We start from the raw sequence: 10,145 nt of genomic DNA, 5'->3' as shown, positions 1-10,145 counted from the left end.
ACATTGTCAACTTTAAAATGCTGTAAAAAGTCAAATTCCTTTACCCATGACACTAACAACACTTTAGATTATTAAAAGTGAAAGAATTTAAAAAAAATAAATTTACTTGACACAGAATGGGCAATCCCAAGTCATGAGGCAAACATCCTGCAAAAAAATATAAGAGGGTTACAATCATGACATTTTTAGAAAAGTAATATTTTTTTCTATCTGCCTTCCAGTTTTTAACCTTTAGAGGGAAGCCATCTACAAGTGTGTGGCAAGTATTTCAGGTTCAAAATTCAATACTAAATGCAGATTCCAAAATGTCATCTGGCTCTTGCAGGGGCATTCCATTTACCATCTCCTAACCTGTGGAATACCGGATCTGCTATTCTATCCTTCTCCATCCCCTTCTTCCTCAGTCAGTTGCACCTCCCCCTTCAGTCTCCCTTACATTCTCCATTCCACTTAATCTCCTATCCCCCACATTCCCCTGAACCACTTCACTCTCTTTCCCTGCACCCCATACTCCTGTACATGCCTGTCTCTCCTCTGAACCTCACATTCTCTTGACCCACTAATCCCCTGATCTTCAGTCTCTCACAGGTACATCACACTCTGCTCCCTGAGTCTCTCAGACCCTCTAGCACTTCCCTTTCCCCTCTGCTCTCCTGAACCACCTGTATCATGACCCCCACATTCTCCTGCATTCCTCTTCATTCTCTTTTTGATCCTCATATTCCCCTGCATTTCTTCAAACTCTTTTCTCTGCCTTAGATTCCCCTTCTCCTTATAGCGCCCTCTCTAGAAACCGTTGAGTGTAACCACAGAGCAGCAGACAGTGGTGCCAGCTACTGGACTGGCAATGCCAGTATTGCCAGTTATCGAGATTTTATTCTGAGACTCGTGATATTTGATGTTTTATAGCTCCTGGAAACAGTTGATTGCATGAGAATCAGCTTTCATTTTTTAAGAAAATGCATCCTTCTAGACCCCAGAGAACAGAAATAAAGCTTGAAAATGTGAATCAAGTGTACAATGGAGGCTCTAAACCCAGAAGGCAAATAAAAATGACCCCAAATTACTATTTTTTATCTGATGATTTTTAAACCAATCTCATGGATTTTTTGGGCTTGACTCATGATTTTTGAACATTGGGGTTGGGGCAATACTGTAATGCCTACTGCAGCTTACAGAGACAGCTCGATTAGAAACTTCTGGAACCTAATGGTTGGCTATCAAGGGATCTGAGGCTGCAGTATTTCTCCAATATTTTACCTCTGTTGCAGTAGAGACAGATTGCTAGAGCTCTCTGCCTTGCTTGGGGCCTATTTGAGCTTCTTCTTTAAGGAAGTTTGATTCTTCTAGGTCTCTTCCCTCATTCTTGGTAGAGTTTGACCAATCTCCCCTTCATCCCTTCCTGGTGACTGCTCAGCAGAAGTCTTGGGAGCAGGTAGGGTCAGAGGGTTCATCAGTAACCTCTTCCACAACTGGTAGGAAAACAGTTCCAGGCACCTGTGTGGCTTTCCACCTCCTTAAGAGCTTCTAGTCCTGATCAACATCTCCAGGGACCCAATTAAACTAATTTAGCAATTACTGAAATTCATGGGTAGAATAGTTTATTTTAAATGGTGCCTGTTGCACAGGATAACACTCTCTCTGTGTGTGAAACCATGAGGGGGAATGAATCCCTTCCAGATATGGTGACTTTCCCAGAACAGTTCTGCAATCTCTGAAGTCTTGTCTATGCAAGAAAGTTTTACCAGTTATATTGGGATAGTGATACTAATATAGTTAAACCAATTTAGGGCATGTCTACATTTGCCATTTAAAGCATAAAACAATCCCTTTTTTGCGTAAAAAATGTGGGAGCGTCTATACTTGCCAATGACTTTTTGCGGTGAAACTCAGAAGTTTCATCACAAACAGAAAACCACCTCCAAGAGAGGCGGAAAATCTTACCGGTGATACTTTTGCGCTGATGTGCAAGTGACAACATGGTCTTCCTGTTTATACAGCTTTTAGCCTCCGGAGGATATCACACAGTGCATAGGTGACCACTCTGGCCAGCAGCTCTGCTGCTCTGACGCCAGGTAAACAGACATCCACCCCTCCCCCTGTAAAGTCCTGGGAACTTTGATACTCCGCTTCTTGTTTGCTTGGCAAGTGCTCACTTATCATCTGGCCAGGTGACAATGCCTGCTCCATGGAGCAAACGATCCCCTGCTTGGAGCAATGCTGAGCTAATCAGTGTTTGGGGAGAGGAGGCTGTGCAGGGACCCAGGATGCCCCATAATCATGCACCCCCTTCCCACAAGACTTATCCTCAAAATGGAGAGAGCTGCACTGTGGGATAGCTGCCCTCAGTGCCCTGCTCTCATCGGTGGTGGAAGTGCTGCAAATGTGAACACGATCTGACGCCTGTGGAAGTAAGTGGGAACACAAACCAGGGCTTTTCTTTTACCGGTTCCCTATCTCCGGTGAAACTGACAGAGTAAAAACTTTGCAAGTGTAGACATAACCTAAGTTATACCAGTGTAAACCCTGATCTGGACACTCCTATTCAAACATGAGTGGCTTTTTTGGTTTAACTTTAATTCTGTCCCGAGCAATATGAGCTATACTGGAAAAAGGCCTTCTTACATCAGATTAGAGAATCCATATAGGTTGTGGGAGTATATTGTTATACATATATCAGTTTGAATTCATAGCTTAGTTTATATCAGTATAATTGTCTTGTGTATACAAGCCTTGAGATGGTGGAGCCAAACTCAACACCTTTCTTAGGGGAAACCATTAACAAAGATGTTCCCCACAAGGATAACAATGGATTGCCAAAGTAAGTTTCCAAGAAACAAAGAAAGAGCTGAGCTCAATGAGCAACACATTGCAGAAATCCACTCTTTACATCACATCCAATTCTGTCCTTCTTCAAAGTGATAATTGAACAGCAGTTGTGTGTATAAATAATTAATGGATGTGGTTGGGAGGAGGCACAACCATTTTATGAGGAGCAAAATTCTCCAGATTCTTTGCTCTGGTCAGAACAAGGGTAGATCCTAGTCTTAGCAATTTATATCAACAGCAAAGTAATAAGGAAGAACAAAACAGTCCAGGATTCTTTATTAATGTGTAGAAGCATTTCTATTGATCGTAGGTTTTATAAAAGCTTGTTCTTATTTTAAAATATTGGAAGCAAATTTAAATTAATTATGTACCCTTAATTGTGGGTGCGAAAAGGGAGTCTGGTTTTAAAACTCAAGCAGTTAATATTCCTGTCCTCATTAAGGCAATTTGTCCTGCCGAAGCAGTTAATACAACTCTGCAAAAAGAAAAAAAATCAAAGAGAAATTAATACTGACAAACTGACATCTGTCAAATTTAATTTCCAGTAATAAGGATCTCCTCCCTCTGGGAATATTTTTAGCCTTATTATTTCTCTTTTGGGACATTTAATCTTTTTCTTTCACTTCCTGAACATTTCACAGATGAGATTGGTTAATACTGGTTACATCTAAAAATAGAACCACATTTTACTGTGCAAATACAGAACTTAGAAGGAAAAAAATACTCCCAAAAAACAAAGAACAAAAGAACTGTTAGAACTTGTCCACTGTGGTCTCATTCTCATACCTCCCTTTCTTCCTTTAATGCCCTGCCATGTAAAATGGGAAGAAATGCCTGGCTGAGTATGGTTTCTCACTCCTTAACTGTCTCAAGATGATGTGTGATGTCATTTTCCATGCTGCATTAACCCAATGCTATTGTTTCAAGTGGAAAGTCAACCAGAACCTGGTGCATATTAACCTGATGTCATTATAACCAGGAATAGGCCTGAACCAACCCCCTATATCGGAACATCAACCAGACTTAAGGTGTGAATCTGAATATAGGTACAAACTAAATTCTTCATGTCCACCCCTAATTATAATTTGTGATCTAGTTCATGTGCCTCACCACAGGATTTGTCTATTTTTTAAACCTTCTTGCACGTATTTTATTTTAAATTTTCATGAAGAATTTTGCAGTCACAGCAGTATTCTATAAAACATTGTGACAGATGGATGGATCTTGTGGAAGATTCTTTGATTGCTCTCTTTGTTCTTGCTGTAAGTGTTAAATGTAAACAATACAAGGCCTTTTTTTAATCTGTCATTTTCCCCTTAGCAGATGAAGATGGAGAGTTGAATAAGTGTTAAAAATAATTCTTATGGCAGATTTTTTTAACAATAACTTGTTTCTGTGTTGCTTGATTTTATTTCATCTTTCATTTATTAAAATCCAGATTCTGCACTGATTTGATCATTAGGTGTTTTCTGCAGAATCCACAATTTTCAGAGATATTTCCCAGAAAATATAGTATACTACAGACTACTAATAGGCAAACCTCAAATAAACTCATCACAAGTTCTAAACCTCTTTGGCCTAGTTAAAATTTAGTGGCAAAAAGCTACTGTGAAATTAAGAAACCTACAGCAAACTTCAGGTCAAGGGAAATGTACAATAATTCCAATCCTTTTCTGACACACAGCAAGACCTGGGTTTGTTCCAGATTTCCCCTCATTTAGTCCAATTTTACCTTTGTAAGTACAAATAATTGACCTAATATTTGCTGTTCTTTATTTTTAGCACAAGTGCCACTGTTGTAGGATTTTTCCAAGTTATTTAAGTATCACAACATGGGCCACTGAACAGAATGCAGAACAAGGATCCTGTCATTATCCCTATCTATGATATAATGTCTTGCATTTAATGAAATAGCCTCCAATATTGTGGAGCCCTGAACCCTCTCCCACACCCTGAACCCCTCATTCCCGGCCCCACCCCACAGCCCTCCCCCCAACCCTCTGCCCCAGGCCTGAGCCCCTTCCACACCCCAACCCTCATCCCCAGCTTTGTTGGGTTGCAGGCATCAACAATTTTCTTCAGCAGGGTCCCAGAAAAAAAGTTTGAAAACCACTGACTTAACACATGCTTACAAATATCACCTATTCACCTTGACATGCTGCTGTGTTCTTTTGTTTTAGGTCTGGGCTGATATTATTTGGCTTTCATTAGCTGTGATGGGGAAACAGTCAAACCGAAATAACTCAGCACCACAACCAAATAAAAGGATTTACGGACTAGCTCTCAGTTTCAGATAGCCACTGAATTGAGAATACTATTTCCCCTTTGGCTCCGCTAAAGAGAGATGCAGTGCATACTAAAGCAGATCTATAAAGTATTCACAAAAACCTTAATGCTGACTTGCTTGCAGACATTCAGGGCCTGATTTTCAAAAAGGAAGGAGGTCCGGGTCATGTGGAAAAATGCAGGAAGGATTTTCTTACCCTTGAAGGGATCACTAGCGCTGCTTCTCTGCCTTGTGCAGTTTCATCCCCACAAGGAGGCCCCACTGCGAGCAAGTGATATTGCAAACCTAAACCACTGTTTCTCAACGGTTGGGTCACAACTGGCAGGTTGGTGAAGAAGGGCAATCGAGTGTGGTGGTCACAAGATCTTGAAAACTTTATTACAATCTAAATAAAAGAAAATCTCACTCCCACATTCCCTACACACCCTTTCCCTTCAAGGATGTGTATTTTCTTTCAATCTCTCAAAACACCCACAAAAATAAATGATACAGGCTTATTGTTATCACTGACTTTTTTTATTCTAACTTTTATAATAAATGTAAAGAGGTCATAAAAACATTGGACTTTGAATAAGGGGTTGCCAGCCAAAATTGGTTGAGAAACACTGACTTGCTCTATAGATACTACACAGTATCCATGCTGTGGCCAAACGCTAAAGCACTACTGACGGGACTTCACACTACTAGCCCCTATTTCCTAGACACCCATGGAAACTTTAGAAATTTTCTATCCTGTTTGTTTTCTGGAAGACTCTGTGGATGTCTAGAGTCTAGACAGCTAGTAGATTTATGGCATTTCAGAAACCAAGGGAGTGAAGCCTGATTATTTGCCATTATATATTCAGCCTGTTTAAAACTTTTGTTATGATAATTTGATACCTTTCAAACTCAAATACTTAAACAGTTGGAAGAAAAGCTCTTTTGTTAAATATTCAACCTAACTGCTCATTTAATTAAGGTCAGAGAGTGTTCCCAATCCACAACTCTCGGTTTTAGGAGGGAAATCTTTAGCAAATCAAGGAACACAAGACTTGACATTCCTGATATTTTTAAGGTAGAAAACAAAATTATCATCATCATCATAAACTGGGAAAAAGGGTACGAACTTTTTCTTGTCAGGTTGCCTTTGATTCATTTATTAACTCAGCAGACAGTAAGTTTTTGATAGCAATGTGGTCTTTTTAATGTAAATGATTTAGAGATGAAAGTCTCATTATATACAATGTAATAATACACTTATGCTAGTGGTTTTAAATTCTGCCAGACCTCAGGTGTAAAAATACAGAGAATAGAAGTCCTGCTTCCTAGAGTCAGTCCTTTCCAGGCATTATACAGTACTTCACACCACTGGGTTTTCTCTCCCTGCTAGCACACTGTAATTAAATAAGAGACACATCAACATGAAATCAGATATGAGATGTGTCCAGTTGAAAAGGTTACTGCAGCAAATGAGCAATTAGTGCACCCTACTGCAATAACAGCTTCAGCTTCAGAAAAGATCCAGACAAAATACAATGGCTGAATAAACTAGCTTTGTAATCTGTTTGTCACAAGTCCAGCAGTCAGTGCTACACACTGAATTGGCAGGGTGTATGGTTCAAGAATTGTAAGGACTTGTCTACATTAGAAAAGATTTGCCAATTTAGCTATCCCAGCAAACCTTTCTAGTCGAGACACAGTTTATACTGACAGAAGTAAACTATCTTATACTAGTTCCTTGAATAAAAATAAGCTATGCCGACAAAAGCACTTTTATTCCAGCATAACTACATTTACACTAGGACTTTTGTTAGTATAGAAATGTCGTCGTCTCCCCCCCTCCACACACAAAAATCACACCCCTAGCCCACATTACTATACTGGCAAAAGTAGAGATGGCTTAAAGTATGAGTCAAATGAATCAAAAGCCACAGAACTGTATAAACAAGATTTGTGTAGTATATAGAGATCACTGAGGTGAGCCACATTTAGATCTCAGTTATATAGTATAAATCTAGAATAACTCGACTGGCTTTCATAGAATTATTCCAGCTTTACACTGTGTAACTAACAACAAAATCTGATGCACAGCCTGTAATAATACTGTTGCCCCTTTTGACCCAACCAGCTAGCCAAAAATTCAGGGTCTAGTAGGTTGTTCCAGTGAGGAGGAGAAATTGGTGACAGTCAGGTATTTCTCTGATCAGTTTTGTTTAAGAATGTACAAAGTCCTGTGTCTCAATGCAGAAGGAATCAAATAGCAGGAATAGCTTTCTTTCACAACACCAAACACACCTATTTCAGTGTGCACCCCAAACCAAAAACCTCTCCTCAAGTTTCTTCTAGAGTCAGCTGCTCCTTCAGGCTCTCCCACCTCCAGTTTTTTGAGCTGTTCTGTTCCTCCACCTCCCCACACACATGCACGTGCACACACACACTGCCCCCTCCCCCCCCCCACACACACATTCAAAAGAAACAGTCAGCAAAAGCTCCAGGGTGGGTTCACGTACTCCTTTTGTCTGAGGAGGGGGTTGATGCTTACAGTTATGTTAATTGAATTGTGAGTTCATTCCTATCAAACTCAATGGGTTTTCACCATAAGGTGGTCTAACCCAGCTCATTACAGTACTAAAGTAATTCTGGCTTGACATTTCCAATGTGAACTCTAAATATTTTGGACATTGGATATTTCAGAATAGTTCAGCCTGAGTCTTGATTCTGTATGAGAGTCAGCTTGGTTAGCAATTTTTTTGGTTATGAAAAATGTAAGTTAAGCACTAGAGCTTTTGCCCAATTCTAGTGACTTTTTTGAGAACCTATTCAGGAAATGTAGATTTATTTTAAAAAATGGAAAATTTTCTCTTGCAGTAAATTTTTAAAAGAGGATTTATTGCTTTTGTGGTTCAAACAAATGTGAAATGATGAATTGTTTAGCTTGGAGAATTAACAACTGAGCAGTAATGCCCCATTAGCTAATTTTCATGAAGTGTTTCTGAGGATACAGGTTCCCATTGAAATGTCACCAATGGAAATATTGTCACAAACCTTGTTATGATTAAACACATGTTATTCAATGTTCTATGATACTGCCATGGCCAATTAAACTACACTGAAGTCTAAAATCATCACAAATCTTTGCGCTAGTAAGTCCCATCCTAACAAATACTCTGCAATTCTAAAAATTCCAGTGAATGGGAATACAACACTATTTAGAGACCAGATCCTCAGCTAGTGTAAATCAACATAGCTCTTGTGACAGAGAGTCCAGACCAGAGTCTGTCAATTTTTATTTCTTTGTAAGGGAAAATTGATTAAAAGGAGACTAAATTAAATTTTTTCAACTTAAAAAAGTTTCTGCCAAAAAATGAACACATTTTTTGTGGGAAAATGTCATTGATAACAATTAGTTTTTAGGAAATTTCAAAATTGAAATTTTTAATTTTTCAGTTGAAAACAAGATTTATTTTTTTTAAAGTTTGCTCTTTCATACCCATATTTTCTTTTTCCATTTTTGCCACTAAATGAAATAGAATGAATGACAGAATAAAAAAATAAATGGACACAAATCAGACGTCAAGAATTATAACATTCAAAAACCAGTCGGAGGACACTTCAACCTCCCTGTTCACGCGATTACTGACCTCAAAGTTGCAAAACTCCAACAAAAAAACCTTCAAAAACAGACTCCAACAAGAAACTGCAGAATTGGAATTAATTTGCAGACTGGACACCATTAAATTAGGCGTGACTAAAGACTGGGAGTAGATGGGTCATTACACAAAGTAAAACCTATTTCCCCATGCTATTCCCCCCCCCCCCCACTGTTACTTACACCTTTTTGTCAACTGTTGGAAATGCGCCATCCTGATTATCACTACAAAAGTTTTTTTTTCTCCTGCTGATAATAGGCCACCTTAACTGATTACTCTCGTTATAGTTAGTATGGCAACACCCATTTTTTCATGTCCTCTATGTTTATATATATATATATATATATATATATATAATCTTCCTACTGTATTTTTCACTGCATGCATCCGATGAAGTGGGTTTTAGCCCATGAAAGCTTATGCTCAAATAAATTTGTTAGTCTCTAAGTACTCCCACAAGTACTTCTCGTTCTTTTTGCTGATACAGACTAACTCTGAAACTTCTTAGCCACTATAGCCCATCTTCACCGACCACTATGGTGTGTGTATGCAACTGGAGAAAACTGGTTTAGAAAGCAGGGATCAGCATTGGGGCATCATAACAAGTGGTCCCAGGAGGAAGGATGAGATTGTTCTCTGGATGCAGCAGCACAGACGGATGTCACTGTGATGAAGGAGGTCAGGGGTAGGACTTGCTTTGTAAACTATGTAAGTTTTGCCTTTTCCCCTGTAACTAAGCTTAGGAAATCCAGCCAAGTTTTAGCAACGTATTCAGATGAGGTATGTCATGCAAACTATTTATTTGATTGAAAATAGCAAGAAAAATCAGCCTAAAAAAAACCAATCTTTTGTTTTCAAGGTTACTACTGTTGCATGGGTGTTTCACACAGTCTGCCCCCCAAAATAAAGAAGTCCTTCAACTCCTTGAAGAGGTAGAAAAGGCAAAAGATGTGTCTGGACCCTCACCTCCCCATTCAGTCTCAGTCAAAAGGGCATGGGCAGAGGCTAGGGCATGCTGAAAACAAGGGCTATGGTCTCAGTGAGCTGTGTTGTGCACTGAAGACCTAAGCAGGACATGAATAAGAAGGGGTGTGGACGACAGCTTTATTGATCTAAATAAATTTATCAATCTAATCATGATTTTTACTAATTGATTATAGAGCACAGTGCATTCTGAAATAAGGTATGATTCATATAATGGTATGGGAATAATACCCCAGCACTATAAACTGATTTTCTTAGCAAAGGCTGGGCTTATTTTGCTTGAGCATTTTGTTGTCAAGCATCAGTTTGACAGCATTGTATTAGGATCACTCTATCAACAGAAACTAAATTTAAAAGCTCATAATTACTGTTTAATGTTTAATATTTACACAGTGCTTTACAAATCTCAAAGCACT

This window comes from Chrysemys picta, chromosome 6 (assembly GCF_011386835.1).
Source record: "Chrysemys picta bellii isolate R12L10 chromosome 6, ASM1138683v2, whole genome shotgun sequence".
Lineage (NCBI taxonomy): Eukaryota > Metazoa > Chordata > Testudines > Emydidae > Chrysemys > Chrysemys picta.
This window is presented reverse-complemented; position numbering follows the sequence as displayed.